Source organism: Cyrtonyx montezumae, unplaced genomic scaffold (assembly GCF_038088225.1).
Source record: "Cyrtonyx montezumae isolate F1298 unplaced genomic scaffold, pur_monq_1.0 scaffold_3, whole genome shotgun sequence".
NCBI classification, from domain to species: domain Eukaryota; kingdom Metazoa; phylum Chordata; class Aves; order Galliformes; family Odontophoridae; genus Cyrtonyx; species Cyrtonyx montezumae.
In genome coordinates this window covers 76,574,220-76,597,546 of record NW_027072034.1, presented here as the reverse complement: position 1 = coordinate 76,597,546, position 23,327 = coordinate 76,574,220, and the positions used below count along the sequence as shown (strand labels likewise).

Below are 23,327 nucleotides of genomic sequence, written 5' to 3'. Positions count from 1 at the left end.
CTGGGCATGGGAATGGTTTTCTGGTGAAAAGAAGCCAAAGGCCATTTGGTGAAGTAATCTGTAGTATCAAGTTTGGTATGGGGGAAAATGGGAATTAAGACATAATGAAGTGGTGAAATGCAAAGGTGCTTGGTTCAAGGCATTTTTTCTTCCATGTAAAAAGAGCATGCTAGCCAAGAAGTGAACTTTTAAAGCTGTGCTCCTTCTAGATGATAATCAACAAGATGATACTTAAAAGCATTTGTACTAGTTAACTTCTCCAGTAATTAAAAAAATTTAGTCTGTGAAAATGAATTCTACTAACTGATGTAGAAAATATTCCCTTCTGGGAATGCAGAGAACTAGGTAGGTAAGAATTTCCCTTCACTATTCTCTCCATACTGTTGGTATGATCCAGTGCAGGCCACGTCATACAAAAGGCCTTCAGCACTGACCACTGAAATTATCTGACATAGTTAGCAAGACTTGGTAATATAGGATTCTAAATGATTCTATGATTTGTTCAAATTGGGTCAGCAGTGTTTAGTTTTTGTGTTTTATGCTAACTAACATTGGCTCAAGCAACAGTCAGCAAAACAGGCAAGATGAACCAAGTATTTAGTCTCTAGAGAAAAAAGTAGTGCTTGTATGACTTACTGCCCATTGGCTTTGCTGGGTAGGGGTGAACACCAGTTTAGAAGGGACGGATCAGAATTAGAATTCACAGCAAACGTTTATAAGCTCATGGAACATCAAACATTAGCAACCTTCAGACACAGCATTTCAGTAATTAAAATTTTAACTTAGCAGTTCAGAAGCTAATGAGGCATCACAAGAAAGTTCTACAGAAGAATTGTATACTGTGTCCTTCTATGACATGCCATACCTTGTTTAAAATCTTATAAATAGTCACTTTACTACCCCTCACCTCCTGTAACACTGAGGATAAAACACATTCTAACTTGATCACAAGGCTCCAAAAGCAGAGACTCTTGGGCTACATCTAAAGCCTCTACGTTTCAATCCACTCCCTGGAAGCAAGGCTATTTCTGTACACTTTAAATACTCACCAAGCACATTATTTCTAGGGCATTAATTCAGTTCTGTTTTAACAGCTGGAGTTATAGTTACAAGCTGCTTTCCAAATTCCATGTACGAGGTGTTTTTAATTTATGATGAAAGTTTAGTTCCATTCCACCAGCTTGTTTTTCAGAAAGAAAGGCAAGCAGAATATCCTGGAACACTCTTCCCCACTCATCCCCAACAAACTCGCAGACGCCCATAAGGGAGCATGGTAACTGAAGCAGTTGATTGAAAAATGAATTAAAGGCATTAAAGTGATCTGTCAAGCCTTAAAAATAAATAAATAAAAAGCAAATGAGAAAATGGAAGCATGACATCTGTAGTTAATTTTTATATGATAAAAGTTTACTTTTGTTATTCCTCAAGTCTTTCAGACTAATATTTGTATATCAAATTCTCGGAGAATTTTACTGATTAAAGAGGGGTAAGAAATAAACCTTGTTTTCCTTCACGGAAATACACCAGTATTAACTACAAAAAAGCAAGAGTTTAATTCCAGACTTAGTTAATGAACTACATAGATCACTCCAAAAGCAATGCCTCCTATTTATTTCCATAGAATCTACAACAGATACAATAGCAATATTTTGGAGGGCAAATTCTCAGCTATATATATATTCTCATTACTTTTTCCAACATAATCACTGCCATTAGCAATGCATTTTTGCCGGTGATGAACAAGAGCCTGACATGCTACACTTGTGAACATCTACACAAGCAGTGGAGACCCACTGTTACCACAGGTGAATTGCACTACTCGCCACCCCATTGTGCTCACATTCAGTGGCTGATCCACAGCAACATTCAGCAAGCATTGAGGAATGTTGTTGGGTACCATTTTTTCCTCATGGAAATGAGGCAACTTTTGGTTTGTATGCACTTCCATGTCAACTGCTGTTTTGTTGAAGTGTCCCTCTGCTGCTATCTGTCACATGGCAACAAAACGGAAAGGAGTATTGGTGAGAAGATTCAATCTCTACTGCCACACCACCACCATCTGCCTTCTGAGGTCACGGGCCAACAAAATAAAATAAGAAGCATTACTTTTGGAACAGCCCTCATAGTTCACATATAGGAAGAACATTGCATGGCCTCAGCATGCTTCCCTCTAATCCATTCAGCTGGAAAAGGACGGGGTAGGTCTGAGTAGTTAGACAGAAAAATACAGACTCAATGGAAGTTGTATCCTTGTGATGACATGGTTGCCTTGAGTAAAACTCATTCTTCTCTTGTATCAGTTCCATCTGCAGAATGGGATGCAGTGATAAGATCCGTGAATGAAGAAGCATCAGACTAAAGAGATTAAATTAACAACCCCAGAAATTATTGGATGGCTAACACTCACCAGAAAGATCTGCTGCAAATAGAGTTTCAAGCAACAGTGGCACTGAGGCAGCAGAAAGTCCTCACCAATTCCTTGTTCATAGTAGTAACGGAGCTACAGAACAGTTTTAAAAAGGAAAGCATACACACAGAAGAGCATATTTTAAAAGGTATTTAAATTTCAGAGCCCAGATAAGGACCTGTCTCTGTTCAGCTGAGAAAGAAACACCATCACAATACTGAAAATAGCAGAAACTTATAAGGACTTTCATGCCAGATGACACTCAAGTCAAAGCCTCCAGTAGATTTAATGCCATTTAGAGAGTCTTCCTGAGTCTGAAATGGACTCATCTGAATAATGGCCATTATAAAGGCATTATTCTCCCTGCTTCATGCCAGGCTTCCTGAGCTTCACAAGTTTCAGTTTTTATTTATTTATTTTTGGTCATACTTCCAGCAGTTCAATAGCACTTATTTGACTTCTGTTACCATGCCAGATGCTTTGTCCTGATGTTATTCGATAGGACTAAAAGGACATGGAAGGTGGAGATGTACTATTCCTATAATACTCTGGGAGATTAAGTATTTTCTTTGTATAATTGAAGTCTTATTTTATTTGGCACCAATTTAAAATTGAGTCATTACTCCCCTCCTTTCCTTCTTCACTTCCTCCATGTGGAAAGAGCTGCATGTCACCTTGGAAGACAACACGTGGGATCTGGATGAGAGAAGCAGAAGAGAAAAGCTTTAAGAACCAGATTTTTGATCAATGTTAGAATCAAAAGTATAAGTCCGAGAAGCACAGATTTAACTATATACATACACATGATTCTAACATCCATCCATCCACACAACCTTTGAAGGAAATTAAGATATATTACCAAAAGATACTTTTACAGCTTGATGATAATGTTTGAATGTTATCTTCACAACCACAGGTATAAGCCCATGTTCTAAGTGAAGACATACCGTTACACTGGGCACCTCTGAAAACCTTCCTCCTTTCCCTAATACATTATGCAAGACATTTGCAGATGGAATAGTCTGTGGCATATTTAAAGAGATGCAAAATCAATGGCAGGTGTGCTTCGCAGGAGGCATTGCTTACTTGAATTATGTCTTATCTTCTTTCAGATATAAAGAAATGTGCATGTCCTTAGGCAAGTAGCCAGGCTCCCATTGGCTTTTGCATGTGCTAGCAACTAAATAGGCTTGGTCTGTTGCACAGAGGAGTTGTTCCTGCCATATTTAGCCAACTGCACATGACACAAGTCAGTGCTATCAGGAGGCAGCATTAATCTCATACTGCAGATAACATGCTAAGAGCTTTAGAGGGGTGAAACAAAGCTGCATGTGCTTGGTCAGAGGAATTTTGGCTCTAGGCTTTGGTTGAGAAGGTTTAACTCTTCACTCACTAATTCATTGGGTCTATTAATATGCACATGGATTACAATGTCAGAGGAAGAGCAGTGTTCACTTCTATTGTCTGGTTTTAAACTCATCCTCCTTAGAATTTTCTGAATTATTTGGATCCTCTTTCTACAGGTGCATTTTGTCAGGCTTTCACTTCTCAATTTCCCACCCATAATTTTGATTTACATATGAGGAAACATAAAGATCAATAACTGCAGCTAGTGGAACACCCAAGCTGCTAGAATGAGCTGAATTATGCAAGCTGAGTGTTCAGTAAGAAACCTGCCTACTTACTTTGGCAGCTCCCAGCTTAATTTGCCATCTGTAGGAAGATGTTCAGCACCCTTGAAGGCATTCCCATCCATCCTCCTCCCCCAGTCTTTGGGAACAGTTGTCTTGAAAGAGTCATTATTCCTTTATTCATCTCCCTCAGCCTCCGCATTATGGCATTTTATTAACGTATGTCACGTGAATGAAGCATTCAGGGTTTCATTTGTAACCTGTGCAGTACCCAACTAAGGACATTGCTGATAAATGAAGTTCCAAGTTCTACTTGAAATATTATTACATAATACATCAGTTTTATGTCAGAGGTACTGATGCTTTTATGGCTTCTCCATTTGGAGTAATGGGTCTATACTCACAGGGGCTTCATAACCTGAAATTCAAGCATCTCTAAGATTGACAAGGTCATTTATAAAACCTGCATCATGAGTCGAGGTTTCCTTGAAGTGAGAACTGCTATTGGTTTCCTCTGACAGTTTTGGTCTGCACGTTCCCTAAAGAAAGTCCTAATCCTTAACAGCATCATGAAAATAGCATGATGCTAATGGAGACATTTTTATCTTGTAATCTTGCCCAACTAAATTTCGGCAATGGCTTTTTGCAAATGGAAACATGTAGCTTAATTTCCTGAACAATTCCTTTCTTATGTCATAGCCAACATAAGACCCCATAAATTCTGAGGAACAGCATCTGCAACAGCTCTTCTGTGTTGTGATGAAATGCAAGTTCCTTACTCGGCCCAAAACATTCTGGGAAAGAAAAGAAACGAAGCAAAGGGTCTTCACTGAGTATTTCTAAACCCTTCTAGTGAACTTGAAAAACAACATATTCAGCTAAAGAAAACAAGAGTTTAAAAAAAAAACAAAACTTTTGCAATGCCATTCTGATCTTACCAATAGGGAAATGAACGTACTTCAGATTTTACATCATTATAAACCACTCTACTTGAAACTGTTTATCCACACATTGCTTCTAATTTGTGACTTAGTTTTCTCTTGAAAATAGCCTTATAGATGATGTCTATTATCTCTATGAACCACAAATCTCTATCCCTGCTAAAAGGCCATAGCACACAAATTATCTATCTATTTTCAGTTTATTTTGAGCTCTACCTACCATGTCTTGCACTTTGCAACCACAGATAAACATAGACTCCCCTCCAAGACACTGCCTTCAGAGAAAGGAGAATGCTGAGGAGAAAAAGCAATAAATTATAACAGTAACCACATTTTACTTCTAAAGTACAATAGTTGTGCATGTAAAACACTGAGTATTTTGGGAGGATCAGGCTGTTTGTTTATCTGCACATAATGAAACATACTGTAGGGAACCTGCTTTAGCAAAGGTTTAGTTGGACCAGATAATCTGAAGAGTTCCCTTCCAATCCCTTCATCACAAAACATCATTTAGAATGACATTGGTGGTTATGGAGAGAGTGGGACTCTCATATTTTTCTCACAACATCCCTTAGCGAAAGTCTTTTGAATTGGGTCCTTTTTTTAGCCTAGAATTACCATGGTAACCCTTGTCTGCATGGATATTGCCAGTATCTCCTCCAACCATTAGTTTATGTACCCCAGTAGGCAATTTCCTAAATTTATGCAGCTCCCAGGTAATGAGTCTGAGCTTGCTTTCCTTGGAGCCCTCATAGTTGTTTTGTTCCTGACCCTCAGATGAGAGCTGACTGCTTCCTCTCTTCCCTGCCCTAAATTACTCTTAGTAATTACAAGGAGAAAGACTAAGGTGCAAGCGAGTGGCTAAGAGGTCTTAATGTGGGGCCTGACTCCCTAGGCACCATTCTGTCAGAAGGAAATTAATTTTCCAGGATGCTACATCTCCAGCTGCTACAGCTTTCAGTATCAAAAGGACGGCTCAGTTAGCATTACAAGCACTCTGCACAGCACGGTTAGCTGGCCTTTAATTTGTGCAGGAAACTTAAATAGTCTCCTTTAGCCTCATTTGTGTCTAATGGAGCTGAAATAGGGGATGGAAGTACAGGATTGAATGAAGATTTGAAGACTGTAAGGTGAACCGTGTCAGCTAGAATTAAGATGGTTTAAATGGGCTTATCAACTGGCCAGGCAGCCAGCATCAATATCTTAGATTATTCACTGTGCAGTAGCAGTGCGAACAAGGCTTGGATATCTTGTAAGGCCAATGGCCTTTCCTCATACCTTTGGCATTTATCTTCTTAGCCATTACCTAAATTCTCTATGTTGTCAAGCTGTGTTCAGTACAATCGCACAAGATCTGGCCTCACAAATCTCTTCCTGACTTCTGAGATGCCGTTCTCACTCCCTGGGAGCTCCAAAACACATCTTGGGAAGTTGACTACTAATCCCATTACTAAATGCCCTGATACAAATACCAGTACATTCTGAGGCTTGTGGGGAGATACGACCAGACAGAACCAGAAGCATTTTGACCAGTAGAGGTAACTGATCTGAGCTCACTGAAGTCTTCAGCAAATCCCTTGATGTTTCAGCACAGGCTAGCCAACTGTTTCTACCACACATGCTGGCTACTTGCTAGAGATAAGGAAAGGATATTGTCCAGCTCCTGGAGAACTCACCTAAGCCTGCTGAGAGCACCAACAGTTTAAATTTTGCTTCCTCCACCTGCTCCACTTCCTGTTCTATTCACAATACTTCTCTTTTCCTGTATCTCTTCATATCTTATTTCAAGAGTGATACAATTCCCCCTCTCTTTAGATCCGCTTATTTATTTATTTATTTAATAGAATCGCCCTCTTTCATCCACTTAACTTCAGTGCTTTTCATTGTTTGGCTACACATCTTTTGTTGTCCTAAATTACTGCTCCTTGACATGTATTTTCCTCTTTCCTTATATTTATGTGTTATTTTCATTTCACAGACTCCTGTCTGTTCAGTCCTTATTCTGCCTAACTTTCCCATTTTTCCCTGCACTCCCACTCCAAGTAATAAATACTCATTTTCAAAATAAACTCAGAAAAGCATTTGATTTCCTTTCTGCCCATCCCTTTGCTTACGCAACAGATGCAGTTGCAGCCAGAGGGTGCCACTGAAATGAGGGTTTCTATTGTGCTAAGCACACTAAAGACATAATAATCAGACCAGTTGTACTTACTATACATGCTGTCCTTTGAAGAAGCTCAAGTTTTCAAAAAGTACCAATCCCAAAGCGGAAAAAAAGTCAACCATTTAAAATGAAATTCTGCGAAGAATTCTTTATCTACTACTGCTACAGGAAGAAACATTGCAAAATGATGCTGAAACAACTTTAAATAATTATTTGATCAAAAAACATAAACAGCAACCCAAAATCATTTTTAATGAAAAGTTTAGATTTTAGTTCAAGTGAATTTTCAGTGGAAAACTCTTGGAGTCAATGTTGTTTCCTCCTCTAATTGTGAGCTTCCGAAGCACATTACTCAAACAGATGAGTTTGTATATTGCCTTTCATAACAGCACTGAGTAAATGCCAAACTGAGAGGAAAAAAATGCTGCATGATGCTGGGCAACATTACAACAGAGCTGGATGCTAAACACTACTTGTCTTGTTTCTCCTTCCAGTGCCTTGGTCCTCTCAGGGGCTGTTCCAACAATTGCAATGCTAGGGGAGTGCTGCATGGGACATGAGTGGGCCTGCTCTCAGTTTAAGAAAATCAGATTTGATAACATCACAAATTTTAAAAAGGAAAAAAAACAAAACAAAAAAGGTGGCTTTTTTGATCTGTTTTGTTTCCTAATCCTTCCTTTTTACTCCATTATAGAGTCATAGAATCTCAGTCTCCAAGGTTGGAAACAACCTCTAAGATCATCCAGTCCAACCATTCACTTATCACCAACAATACTCACTAAGCCATGTCCCTCAGTACAACATCCAAATTTTTCTTGAATACCTCTGGAGACAGTAACTGCACCACCTCCCTGGGAAGCCTGTTCCAGCACATGACTACTCTCTCAGCAAATTTTTTCCTAATGTCCCGTGGAAAATCTCTGAAAATGTTTTGAAGTCTCAGCCATTGGTGCATTGCTTAGCAGTGGAGAAGGGATGGAAATTATGTGTTTAGTCTGAAGCTTGAATTAAGGAACAAAAAGTGCTTGCCAAAGAGGATGCAGAATAATTGGAGCCCCTTCAATTTCTCAGTTGCAAGAGGTGCCTATGTAACCAACGTGATAAGCAACAGGGTTTCTACAACCCCCGATTCAGCTGGGGGGAAAGGTCAATGCTACCCATTCCCCATTCCTTGCAAACACAAATGTTGACACCCACCTTGGATGCGAACAACAAATATATATGCAAAACTTCCTCGTTTGTAGTAAATAGAAGTACTATGACTCAACAGTGAAGTCTGCACATACTGCCCAAGTATTACTGGGTCAGAGACTATAGTGGAACGAAGACCAATTATCTGGATTTTCCTTCCCTGTCTATCCACTCTTTTTTTTTCCCAATCTCTCTTTTCCTCTCCCCTCATCTCTTCTCTCTCATTCTCTCATTTTCTCTGTCTTTTCAAGTTATACTGGAATGTAATGCAAGTCATATAATCATAGCTTATTGCCAATATGTTATAGATACGTAAATCCATATATACACTGAGTCTTGCATCATAGTTGGATACAAAGAAACATTCACAGCTGACCGTTTGGTGTCATTTCACCTTAATTTAGCCTGTGGGAGTTTCAAATCCTCAGCAGCCCTGATCTGATTGGGTTGTGAAAAGAAGTAAGCACAAGCTCACTAATCACGCACACTAAATTGAACCCTAAAGATTGTTCTTATTCTGGAAAAAGAGTTTGCAAGAAGAAAATCCCTGCTACTAAATCACCAGAGGGGAAAAAACCACAAGCGCATAGCATTTCACAATCATGAAGTTAACTTCTAGAGGGGTTTTTAATCTTCCCTGCTTATCTCCTGACTTCATTCAAGTTGAGCACATCAATTAGAGTTTACAGAAACTTAGAGATGGAGAACATCCAGAATTCTAGGCTTTGTAACTTCAGTATTTGCCAGATCTGTAACTTCAGAAATTACTGGCTGATAGCTGGTAAGAGGTGGCCAAAAAAACGAGCCGTGTCATAATTTTTAGTGCACAATCTCTACATAAAACTTCACAGCTGCACTACTACACTAGGAATTTCTGCTGCAAACTGTATAAGCTAAGGGGAAGAGAAGAAAAAGGAGAGCAAAAATGGAAGAAAAAATAGTTAGGAAATCCCACAATCTAATGTATGATTCAACTCTTCACAAATCTTGGGTTTCACTTAGAAACGGAATACCATGATGATACCGTAAACTTACTTTTCCATTAGTGACCTCTGATACATCTCAGCACTAAGTGGTGCTGGAGTACAGCAAAAGAGGCAGCTGTGTATTTCTGTACCTTAGGAGGCAAAGCAATGCTCCTTGTTTGCACATTGTCTGGCAGTAACAGGACAGAGAGATCGCAATGTAGGAGGCACAGGTAACTGGGAAGGTCTTATTGTTCCTCTCAGAACTCACTTGAAGCAAGCTTCTAAATCAGAAAGATTAAGGAAGCATCTAAGGTCTTTAAAATATAAGGTTTTTTGTTTGTATGCTTGTTTTTAAAATCAGAGGTGATGTACTAACACTTTTCCCCCCAAGAAAGAGTACTCCTAAGAATGCTTTTAATTCAGTAATTATAGATTCTGAACGATTCAATTTCATGCCCATTCTGGTACTATGCAAAGGGCCCATACGGTGGAGAATCAGTCAGAGAAAGACCCAATAAAAATAATCTGATAGTCCTCCACAACAATGGGGCTGGCCTACAGCCACAGAGGTGACGAGTACTTCAGAAGTACTTCCTTCATTTTAAGGCAATGCTAAATTCTAAGGTGATCACAGCATGGTCTGTCTGGGAACTGATATAACCCTCACAACCCGCTCCCCTGCACAACAAACCATGTCAGCATGGAGTCCTTGAGGTCTGTGGGGTGTTTCCATCACAGAGCACAGAGAGCCGTTGGGTAAGGTCGCAGCCTACTTTGCTTTCAGCCAGAAGGCTGAGTGGAGCTGGCACTGCAAAGGGCCTCTGTCAGTCTGTGGAAGCTTGACAGGCTTTTCTAAGCTGCAAACAAACTGCCATGACAATAAGGATTAGGCAAGCAGCTGGTATATTCATCAGGTACATCCATACACATCAAGAGCACTACCTATGTCCCTTCTTTACTAGGACTGCTGAAGAACAGAACTGAAGAACAGAACAGACCACGTACTGGTAAAACACACCATATCTGCCGTACCGTTAGCGAGGGCAGTCAATAGTGGAAACATATTGCAACTGACAACTAAAATCCAGATTAAAGCCTGCATTCAGAAAACTGGCAGCAACTTGACTAAGGGGATGGAAAAGAGAAAAAAAATATTTTGTATGCAAATAGATCGTTTTCTTCTGCATCGGTAGGTGGTGCTCTTTATATGAGGTATTGCAGACTGTTTCTGAGAAAGTCTCAGCATGCCCTGGGGAGAAATCTCTAAGTGCTTTTTTCGGCAGGTCCATTCATTTCCTTAAACTGTCAGGCCTTCTTCAAACAGACAGTTTGCTCTCAGTGGGTTCAACCAAAAACTTCAGATCAATCTCTCACTGTAAAGCCAGAAAACGTGCAGGATTTTTGTACTGCTCTGGAAGGCTGATGTTCGCTTCCTTTGCAAGTATCGCAGAAGGCATCTCACCACACTCCTGCCCGCAGTTGCCTCGGCAGGAATGGCCTGAGCAGCAGTGACACTGGATTTGGCAGAACCCAACACAAGGCACATGTTATTGCAAACCATGTTTAGGGTCAGCGTGTGAGTTTGACAAATCACAGACACAGCAAAACCTCCCTAAGTCTTCCTGTATCATCACTCTCACCATCAGGCTACCAGAATCCCATACATCCCAACAGCCACATTCAGATAGAAGCCCCAAGTGAAGATGTATCCTGGGTACCCCACAGGATTACCAGCCTGAGGGTGACACAGCACTGGCACAGGCTGCCTGGAGGGATTGTGGAGTCTCCTTCTCTGGAGATGTTCAGGACCCAGGCGGACATTTTCCTGTGTGACCTACTGTAGAGGACTGCTTTAGCAGAAAGTCAGACTAGGTGATCCCCAAAGGTCCTTTCCAACCCTTTCTGAGATACTCTTTTCTGATCCCCAGAACAGAGGAAATCATGCTGCAACCAGCAGAAGAACCTGCTGTCCTAACCTCCATGGCTCAGCACACATGCCCTTGTCCTCTGGAAGGGGAGCATTGGACATTTGCTTCTTCCAGAGTAACTCGGGAAGGTGAGGGAATATCACACAGTTTTTAAATAGCATCAGGGATGTGACAGTATAGAAGCAAGCTCTGGGATAATAGAAAATAAGTCCAAGTATACAGATACATATAAATGAGGCAAGTTGGCACACTTACATAAAAGTGCTATAAATGATGCAGTGCAGTGCAGGACTCTTTGTCCTTTCCTAGTTGCCTTTTAAGTCTATAGATTGCTACAGCGGACACACATTTTTTCATGTCTTCTTACTGTGTCAGGGACTAAATGCTGCTCTGCAGTCAGTGTGTTTGATGAAATGACCTGGATTTATGAAAAGGGATGGACTCCTAGCACTGAATGCATCCAGCCCACGACAGTAACGGCAAGCCCACAAACCACAAGCACTGGGGTTAGCAGCACTGAGGCGGCAAAAAGAAAAAAAACAAAACGGCAGTGCTTTTCAAGTTAGCTTTGCTGCCAGAGAACAAAAATAACAAGGAGATTTGTTTTACGTTTAATGCCTTCTTAATTCCATAGGAAACTTGGTAGGGGTGTTATTCTCCAGAAGCCTGAGACTGAGTTCCTTCATCCCTGTCAGGGAAGGTAACACACAATGAGCCACAGGGAAAGAAGAAGAATTGCTTCCTCCACAGGAAGTGGAGCATTTTTAAACCCAGAAAAACTTCTGTGTTTTTCTGCTGGTTGTTAGTCTTTTGCCCCTGTGCACCTCACCAGGAGGTGTGATATTTTCCCTAGAGCAGGCGAGGGATACAAGGCTCTTTCTTACTCTTCAACCCTTTCACAGATTGTTCCAGATAAGTGGACACATCTTAGCCAGCCACGGCCTGCTCCCAGTGCCCTAGTCCCGCAGGCACAGTCCCTGTGCCAGGACACACTACAGGTCTCACAGCAGCCCCCAAGAGGGTTTTGGGAAAGACTCATTAGCTTCACTATCCAAAGCTTAATACGCGGCACGTGTCACAGGAACTTCTGTTATCTGTCCTTTATCAAAACGATTTCAGTTCTACCTTATATCCTATGCCTCCTATATCCCTTTTTCTATTTCTTATCACATCTTCATCTTAAATCTTCCCTCTTTTCCCTGCAGTACTTCTGGTTACCCTTTCCAACAAAGCCCAAGATCCCACTCAACTCTCGATGTAACAAGCTCATTGTAAATCTTAAGCACCGGTAACATGGGGAACTTCTTGAGAACAAAGGAATTCATCTTAAAAACACGTTGCTGAAAAGCATGCACTGAGATTCAGGAACTCACCACCTCTGTCTGTATTTTCACAATTTCATTTTGAGTGAGAATATTCACCTCGAGATAGCACCGAATATGGCATACAGATATGGCTTTGGCACCCAGTCTGCTCAGATTTTTTTGTCTGTCATCCTAACGAAGGAACCCCAGCACTTCTCTCCTAGCTGAATCCTTGTTTCTGATAAGTGTCTTAAAGTCCAGAAAAAGGAATTTTTAGGCTGCCTAAAAAATGGTGCACTGCTGTGGTAAACGGAACTACATATCTTGACCTAACATTTCCTGTACATCTCTATGGGCTTGTTTTTACTCCGTGCTCTGCTCTCTCAAGATAAGCCCCCCCTTTGAACATGAGTGGGAGGTAAAAAAGGAGACAAAAGGGGATGAGAAAATTTCACTGATGCTGAGAAAAACTCCATCTCCTGCTGACTGTACCGTGCTTGTTCAGTGCTGAAAGCACAGAGATGAGGCAAAATAAAACAGAGCTGCTGCAAAAGGGAAGCGTACTTGAAGAGCTCTCCAAATTAACACAGGTGTCTGCTGAAAGGATCTGAAGTTCTGTCTGCTGAGCTTATCATCACAAGAAAGTGTTCATACAGGACAGATGGGTGCATCGACTGCTTTAAAATCCTCTAATTAAATTGTAGTTTGGGTTAAGATAGTAGAAAAGTCCTTCTGTTTATCAGAACTCAGACACTAGAAGGAAGGCAGCAGTTATTGATCCCCCTCTGGGATAGCAAACATCTTCATCTCAAGGCTGCAGTGAGGCAGCTGCCAATTAGCAGCAGCCATGGTGATTTTGTGGAGGAGAGGGAATGTGGCTGCTCTGCAAACATAGCTCTGAGCATGGCCAGTGAGCCAGTGTCTCTCTGACCACTGAGAGACCTGTGTGCTCAAAGAAAGGCTTAACCGCCTTGGTGACACAGACCACTCATTAAGGTTGGAAAGACCACTAAGATCACCTAGTCCAACCATCAATCCATCATCTCAGTAATTGGCCAGCACTTCAGAAAGGATTTGCATGCCCTCCCTTTCATCTCCTAAAAGGTGGCATCAATGCCATGCTGCTGTGTTCCAAGAAGCCTCTGCTCCTCCTGCTGGTGCTGCCAACAGCAGGCTGCTGCCTGTGCAGCCCAGGTCAGGAGTCCCTCGCTCACCTCTGACCCAGGACATCAGGTCAGGAAAGCAGACATAAAGGGACAATACTGGAAGCACTGCACAGCACACACTAGCTAACTTCATTCTGATAGTTCTCTGTTCCTCTCCTTTGCTGCTCCAATCCTAAAATCGAGCCATTCAACTTATCAATACTACTACTAAAACACTGAGATCAAAGGCAGTATTTCAATTGTTATCAGGCTCCCACAAATGTGGAGTAGTGTTCCTGAGCTGCTGCACTACTTGTGTTATAAAACACGAGCCTGCTAGGTAGGGCAGAAAGTCCCTTGATCAAGAATGTTAGAAATATTGGCACAGCACCCTTCCTGGAAACTTGGACACTTTTAGCTGTAACTGTATTCAATCATCAGATTTCTCCTGTGCTTAAATGAGATGAGAATTAGCACTCTCAGAAAGTCTTTGAGGTCTCAACTTGCAAATACAGTGAAGCTCAGGAGAAACACACAGCCAAGAATTTGTCTGCATACACAACTTCAGAGGTGCCATTGGTTTGCAAAATGAGAAAAAATTATTCCAGTGTATGGAGGAAACTGTGCGCTATTGTACTCCATCAGGAGAATCCAGCCTGAGCTTCTCATCAAAAAACCACAGAATTGTAGGAGTTGGAAGGGATCCATAGAAATGATGGAGTCCAACCCCCTGCCAAAGCAGCTCCCCAAGCCCAGGTTGCACAGGTAGGTGGCCAGGTATGTCCTGAATGCCTCCAGAGAAAGAGACTCCACCACCTCTCTGTGCAGCCTGTGCCAGTGCTTCATCACTGCACTGTGAAGAAGCTCCCTCACACACTTGTGCAGAATTTCCTATGCTTCCGTTTGTGGCCATTTCCCCTTGTCCTATCACCAGACATCTGATGACTTCCTTCCATCTCAGCCTTAAACAATCTCACAGAGCTGCTGCAGCCTTAGAGATGTTTTCTAAGTCAGAACTGACTGCAGTTCAACACTTGATGTATTACGCACAGTACTTATTTACTTCAATTTATGAAGCATTTTGGTATGTTTCAAGGGTACACAGTCCTGTATGAAGCCTTTTCTGTGAAGCCTTGAGAAGCACTTCAGCACAGACTCATTTTGTATAGCTTCCCTCTGGAATTCAGCATCGCCTAATCTGGAAGAACAGGCACATTAAAATACAAGATTCCATTATACGATGGCAGCAAAAAAGTTAGCATTGAGTCACAGCATTAAGCATGTGAATCATGCATGCAATTACACATGCTCAAGTGGTGAGATAGAAAACTTCTGCCAGAGGTAAATGGCCTCAGAGTTTCTTCCTTCTCAATTAAAAACAAACAAACAAACTATCAACAGGGCCTTTAAAATAACTTCCTTAGCTTGAAGCTGTATGGAAGGACATGCTGACGTTTGCATGTCCATCTTCCATTCAGAACAGTGTGCAAACTCTTACGAATTCTGAAAGTTAACAGTTATTAGAAGAAAAACAAACTTCTGTGCTTACGGAGAAAACTCCATCTTTTCTTTGCTCTCCTCAGTCTTGTTACCAGGAAAGCTGCTTGCAAGGGGAGTCAGAACTGCTATCTCTGGTTTACACAGTGACCCTCGGTGGCTGTCCTGTGGGGACAAGCTGTGACACAAACATCTGAGAATACAGGAGAAAGCTGCAAACCAGAATGAGCAGCATTCACCACAACTATAACAAGTAGCTGCAGAACTCAGGGTGTGACTGTCCAGCTACAATAGATCCTTGCTCCTAACAATTATGGAAAATAATATACATCCTCCTCTCCATTTTAGCCTGGCGCCATACTTCTAAAATAGGGCCTCACTTTGACAAAAAGGGTAAAGTGAGGTGTAAAACTGATGCTTTATCCAAGATGCTATGGCTCACAGCAACAATGAATGCTTTTAGGCATGCACTTAGTCTTGTACTGAAGAGAAGACTCAGATCAGATAGTAACACCCTTCCCTTCCTTGTCTCACTTCATTTTTAAGGTTCAGCGATGTTAATACATTTTGGTTTTCCACTGAGGCGTGGGTACAGCACATAAACAGCCTCAGCATACCTCACCAGTCCTCGTAGTGCCTAACAATATGCCAGCACTGCGTGAGGGAGGTTCAGGTGAGGCTGGAAAATGACAAGCTCTCTCTATCTGCCTCCTCACCTCCTAGGGAATGCTGTCCAGCTCCTGAACTCCCTTAGGGAAAGCTTTCCTTTCCAGCAGCTGCAGAGAATGGTCTAAAGGGCTGTTCCACGGGCTACTTGGTTGCAGAACACTTTCTGCTACAACTTCAAGTAGTTTTAAGAACTGAAGTACCATTTGTTCCTGCAGTGCTCACATAGAGGGATGGCACTTCTGGCTGCTTTGGCATAATTCACTCCCCACCCAGTCACAATGTCTGTAGTCTGCTCGGTCACAGAGATAGAGATGAACTCAAACACATACATCAGATGTAGAAGGATATGCGGCTTTTACTTATCAGTTAGATCAGCATTTGGATAGAATTATCTAAACAGCAATCAAATCGTACAGTTTCCACCTTTAAATACTTTGCAATTTTAACTTTCCAACAGAAGAGCCATTCATTCAAATATTTTCTGCATCCCCAGACAGTGCTACAAATAAAGCATTGTCTAAACCACACAGCAATAATTTTTTGCATCAGTAATCACACATAGAGAATTTTTTCCCAGACATCAACTATAGAAACAGGAAAAAGACACAGAAATGCTTCTAAATAACACATTTTCAGAACAGAGAAAAGTACTTAACTAGTTAAATAGACTCAAAGTAAGAGTCATTAAGCACCAGATGTGAATGGAAAAGTGTAGCACCTTAGATTAGAAGCAAAACCAAAACAGAAATCGAAGAATCACTCTGCTGGGTTACAAATCTGAAGGGGCCAGAACTGAGCTCACTTAGAGCCAGTTTCCCAGCAATGCCATATTTCTGGGAGGATGTTACTTCCTTGGACAGAGAGCTCAGTGGAATCTGGCACTTGCTGGAACAGCTTGCTCCCCCAAAGACACAGTGTGCCTGGGACAAAATCAGGCCTCCACAATGAGCCCATAACCTCATTTTTCAGCCAACACACAGAGACAGATGTTCAAGTCCCTGTCCCGCCTAGTGCATTTGAAGACTTTAACCCAAGACTCCAAAAAACCCGCCACCTTAAACATATATAATACTTTATCTGTCCTCTGAGAAGTATCAAAATGCATGTGTCAGTAGAAGAGAATCGCTCCATAGCCTTGCAACACTCTGTGGGACAAGGCAGCCATTTTCTGTACACCTGTGCTCTTCTTAACAAATGCTAATTGCTGTCAGTTTTTACTACAAGGAAACTAGAGCACTCTTTCTTTCCTGTACCCAAACTCACTGCAGAGCAGGAAGTAGTAAGAAAACAATTTTTTTAACAGCTGCGTATGGGGTGAAACAATCTCTTTTATCTGCTTACCAGATATTTACTTGAATAGAGGGATGAAACCACAACACTGTTAATCCAAAAGGTTTAGTAGTTGAGTGATTCAGATCAAATTCACCACTGTAGTGCATCACTGATCGCTTTTCAAGAGATGACTACATAGTCACTACTCCAAGCCTTAATCTCAATGTATGTGCACACAGGTCAGATCAGTGAGATGTCACTGGCATTCAGCTGCATTCCAGAGATGTCTGAGCTTATTGATAAGTGCATACAACCACAGAGAGTAGGCTGAGACAGGTATATGAATTATTATTATTTTTTCTCTTCCTTACTGCCTCTGACTTTGCAAGTTCACGCCATGAACATGTCCATCAACTGCTAGTGCTGTGGTACTACTTGTACTACCCTTCAGCAAGTGTGTGATCGTGAGGCAGCTGTGTCCCACAGGGATATAAAGCAGGGGCAGATGGTAGAGCAGGAAACAAGAGCACTCAATTGCTTTAGATGTTGCATGGAGGGAGATGGTTTAGCAGGAAATATTGGTGATATGCAGATGGTTACACTGGATATCTCAGAGGTCTTTTCCAACCTTGGTTATTTTAAGATTCTGTGACAAAGGGAGGTGGGAGCAAACACACAGACAGAGGTGTTTGACTGCTAACAATACTCCAACAGGACAGCCCAACCCAGGTCTCCAGCAGCTCATAAACAGCTCAGAAGTTTTGCTGTGCATCAGAAGATGGATTAGGCCAGAGCCCAGGTTAAGAGCCAACACAAACCCTTCTCTGATAACACAGGTTGTGTGTCAAAGGGAAAATACAAAAATCTAGGTAAGTGGATTATATCAACTTCACTAGAAAATTCATTTTTCTCATGGCTTTTGAAAGAAACACCATCAGTGACTATACCTCATTCAGAATACAGCAGCTTTCTGAGCAGAAAATAAAATCCACTGAGTTCAGTGAAAAACCCACACTTCTGCAGGTTTGGGATGAAGGGACGTGAACAGTGTGTTCAATTTGTCCTGTGCAGACTGCTCAGCAATTTCGCATCATGCAATGCAAAAAACCCCACCCAAAGCTGCACAAGTGTGCAGTGTTAGTTTTCAATGGAAATTTTGACAGTGCAGAATTACCAAGATAAGAAGTTTTCTCTTACTATCCCTCTTCAAAGCCTTTGATATGTTTTGTAACATTTGGACAAAAATAACCTGTGGTTTCCCCACAGGAAACCCATGATACTTCTTGTAATAGGAGCCATAATTTCAGGGCAATTAATGAGATGGCATTGAGCTTAGCGGTGGCTTAAGATAAAACAGCAAAATTCACAATGCTGTCTACAACACAAAAAAAGACACCAATTAATTTTATCGAAAGTGCAAAGATTCACTGTATTACTCAGAACCACTCTCTGCAGCATTTGAGGCTGGCTTAAAAGGCCTCTCTCTCTTCTGAAGGCAACTTTATGGCAGTGTTACTACTCATTTCTGGTTACTACTGATGGCACACCAGGTCTGCACCTGCAAGCTAAGAGCTACATGCTAAGGTTTAAAGAACGGTTCTACATCCTTGATGTGTTCACGAGATTAGAGACAATGTAGATAACACTTTAGCAGAAGCTCTTCTCAAAGCGTTTCTGCTATAGTTATTTGCTTTTCCTAGCAAATCAGAGGTTTATGATAGCTCCACTTCAAACAGAAAGGTCATTTACATCAGGCAGGATTACCTACATCTTTCAAGACTTTTACTACAACCACTACCTTTCACTCTTTGCAAAGGGGTTTTCCATTTCACCATTTATCATCAAAAATGACATCATTCTGTCCTGGGATAAAGTTGAGACAGAGTTTTTTTTTCCTTCATGGTGTCTGGTATGGTGCTATGTCGTGGCTTCAGGAGAAAAATACTGTTGATAACACACCTATGTTTTGATTGTTGCTGAGCAGTGCTGCACAGAGCCAAGGACTTTCCAGTTCCTCTGTTCTTCATATTGTCCTGCCAGCAAGGTGCCTAGTGGGCACAGGGAGCTGGAAGGGGATGGAACCAGGAGAGCTAACCTAAACTGGCCAAAGGGATACTCTATAGCATATGACACCATGTGAAAAACAGCAGGGAGCTGGCCAGGTATGCAGCTACTGCTTGGAGAATGGCTGGACATTGGTTGGTGGATGGTGAGCAATCACTTTGTGCACCACTTGTTTTATACATACGTATACACACACACATTCTGAATATGCCTAGATATACGTACAATATGTATACATATATTTGTGTATTATTATCACTACTATAATCTTTTTTCCTCTTCCTTTTCTGTCTTATTAAACAGTTTTTACCTCAACCCAATAGTTCAATCCACTGGGAGGGCGTGAGCTAATGACTGTGTGATGCTGAGCTACCTGCTGGTTTAAACCACAATGCATTTTTAAACGAAAGCCTGTAATTTGAGTAGCAATAGAGAAAGTGAGCACGTGAGGCCTGATTCTACTGTCAGTTGGGCAATTTATTTCACCTTCAGAAAGTTACAATAAACGTACATTCTGAGGTCCTCAAGAAGTACTACTTGTTGACAACATGAATACACCACAAAAATGTACTGAACTAAACAAGTTCTTACAGAAATAAGAGATACGGCTATATCAAGTCACATGTATTGGATACTTGTGCCAACTTCCTCTCTATGTTTAAAAAAATGTTATATTCTGTTCTAACGTTCATTTTCTATGAAATAGATGGGGCAGTCCCCATAACTGGGGATTAAAAATACTTTCTTGCATGAAAATAAGGAGGGATTTCTGATTTCTTGATGGAAAGGTAAGTGCAAATTCTGAAAGGACTTTCAGGTCAATAAGGCTGAAAACACTTTTCCCTAGAGATTTTCAGTCACACACACAAAATTCCAGGCTTGGCAGAAAGCGCTGAAAACTGTTATGTATTGCAGCAACAGTAAGAGTCCCATCCTGGCAGAGGACACCCAGAACCAGAAAAGCATTTTAGATGCTTAAGTTCCAATAGTAACCTTGCTTCTGCAAGACAGCTAACCTGCTCCGGGTCTTAGCATGTTTTCCTTAATCAGCCACTGTCTTGCCTCATGTTCTGTAGCAATGGCTAGATAGCTCATCATAGAAATTGGACATATGTAGGTTGCTCTGAAAGTAATACCTTCTATTTATTTCCATGGAAACTACAATGGGTACAACAACAAGAGCATGATAACACTATTTGATAGAGCAAACCCTCAGCTACAAAAACGTAGCCTTCAACATAGTCACCACTGGTGGATTTGTGCAGGTGAGCTGATAGGGCTGCTCTTCATTTTGTGATGTGACAGCTGTGCATGGATGTCTATAATGTGGCTTGTCTTTCACATTACTGTTGTCTCTGTTGGAACACACCACCCGCCGCCTCACCATGCTCACATTGTTTGGTCTTCAGAAACATTGAGCAAGCATCAATGAATATCAGTGGGTGCAATTTTTTTTCCACATGGAAGAATACAGTGACACATGTTTGCTTCATATGCACTTCCATGTCAGACACCGTTCTGTCAGACTGCCACTCTGCTGCTGTCTGTCACACAATAATTACATTCAAGGGAATATTTGTGGGAAGGTTTAACCACTCCCTGAAATAGCTAAGAAAATACTACTTCATAAGTTCTTTGTTATTTTGCCAAGTGATCTCTCAGTCAGCTTCACATGAACATCCAAGTCTTCTGCCAAACTATACCGTTAATCTGACTCCAACTGAGCACAGACTTACTCCTTCATGTATGCCTATACACATAGATATTTAACAGCACTGTTTGCCCTTTCAGAGAACTTATGTAACAAGAACCATTCCCAAGCAAATCAGAAGCCCATTTGACATGATTCTTATCTTGGAGACACCAGCAGCATATGTTTGCCAATGATCACATAAGTAGTTCAGCAGCAAAAGATACTTCCCCAGAATATGCACCCAGCAGCCTAGCTCAGGGACTTCAAAATCACAGGAAACACGTTTGTACACAGTAGATGCAGATGGAGTGGCCCTACTTTGTTATGTCTTTCTAAAAATCAGGCACAATTTGTCCTTGCCTTTTTACTGTCCTGAATAACAGCATTTTAAAGAGGTTGTAGTATAGGTATAAAAGGCAGAAAAGAGAAGTAAGAAGTAAGAAGACTTCCGCTACAGATTTCAGAGCCTCCAGTGAAATATTTCTTGCTATTTAACAGAACTCGCAGTGTGTTGCAGGCTGCCCAGAAGAGCTTATCAAAATCATGCCTAGTCCAACAGACTTTGCTTCTGCAGCCAAAGATGCTGCTGCTGAATAATAATGATTTGCTCTTGTAGAACGGATTTATTAACACACTACCAGGCCTACAGGCCCAGAAATTCTCCGCTGCATTCTCACTATTCACCTACCCATTATGTCCCTAATTATCTCCAAAGGAGTTTATTCCTTGTAAGCTTCTTGTTCAGGCTGATAAGCAAGTCATTCTGAATCCTCTGCAGATCTCAGATTTACTCCTCACACTCTTAGCTGAGAAACTAAGTAGCTGTCTTAATTTACACAGTATGCATTTCCTCTCTACCTATCTCCATCTTCTCACTCAATTCAAGATCCCTCTTCTTCTTCACTGAAGACCTCTTTTTGAGTTGCATATTCTCATCATGGCTTCAGGACTCTTCTGGTCACCTGAGCCTACAACATGGAGCTGCTAAATCCAACTGTTATAACCAGTCGAGTCTTTTCCTTTCCTTAGCACATGACAAAACCCTTTACTTTCAAACATACCAGTTGCAACCAGCATTTCACAGAACTGAATCTTGCCTAAGCTGCAAACTTCAGTTCAGTCTACAGATCATAGCACACATCACGCTCTCAAGCTAAACCTCATTTTTCAATGAAATGTGATGGGCATACATTTTTCAATTTAATAGTAAGATAGATATTATCTTTAATCTTGATGCATATTTATAATTAGGGTGTCTAAATTCAGACGCTAGCAAACACTAAAGCTATTACCATTTTAAAATGTCATTTTTCATGCAATTTTTAATAAAAAATCTCAAGATCCCATACAATCTCAAAAAATCATGCTCATTGTTTCTAGAATAATTTCTAATTAACAATGTACTTCATTCTGATGAAGCTCAGAGTAGTTAGAGTTGTTCTTGCCTTTGGAGTCAAATTGAATAGTACATGATATTAAGACTAAACTGCACCTGCATAGCATGCTAAACCACTAAATTATTCCTTAAACATTGATCTAAGGCAGTTAACATAATTTCTCAAAGTAACAACATCTCTAATAAACACGTACAGCCCAGGATATTTCCTTGTATGAGAGCCTTTCTTAAAGAGAACGGTCTTGCAATGTTCCTCAAATCACACTGAGGACAATTTAAAAGCATGTATTCCAAGAAGATTAGCATAGTCAAGTGATTCACTTTTTTTTTTCTTAAGCAACTCTTCCCACTTGTACATCATGCGTAACTGGAAATAAAATCAACTGCCCTGAAAAAAAAAAATAAAAAATAAAAACCACAAACTCTCAGAATTTACAAGAAAGTCTCTTCTACAGTTCTGTACAAGTTGGCTTTTCTGGAAGAATCTAGTGCAATTCTAAGAATAAAATGTCTTCTTTAGCCAAACACAGGCACATTTTGGTAAATTTAAAAACAAACATTCACGGTAGGCCACGTGCAGATTTACTCTCTCTATCCACAACCTGGTTTTGATCGCCGGCCCAGATTCATAGACTTGAAAACAGCGGGAGCAAAGCTGTCAATAGTATGATCCCTACATCGTGTCACTGCATCTTCTTAATTTTTGCAAAACCGTAGGCACTCTCAGCAAAAGACTTTCCAGACTCGGTTTAGAAACCTCAAGATAGAAAGAGTCAAATAGCATTTCATTTTAGTTTAACAGGCATCCCAATACTTTTGTGGAATTCAACATAACAGCAAATCAAGATACCTGACAATACGGGTCCTACAAAAGTAGGCTTGTAGCACATAAATTGAACAAACTGTCCTCTACATGCTCTTCTGTGGCACAATGCGTGGATATTACATGCAAGTGTACATATAAATATTTTATTTCCTCTCAGAATTGTACGATCAAGGAGACTGTCAGTTTCCTAGTGAAGTCAAAAGCCTGAGCTACGTTTCCTGTTTGTAAAAA

General features: G+C 40.9%; 1 protein-coding gene across 1 annotated transcript in view; it reads left to right on the top strand.

Moving 5' to 3' along the window:
- The window catches only part of HHLA2 (HHLA2 member of B7 family), a 296,207-nt gene that overhangs the window by 125,879 nt on the left and 147,001 nt on the right, over positions 1–23,327 (top strand).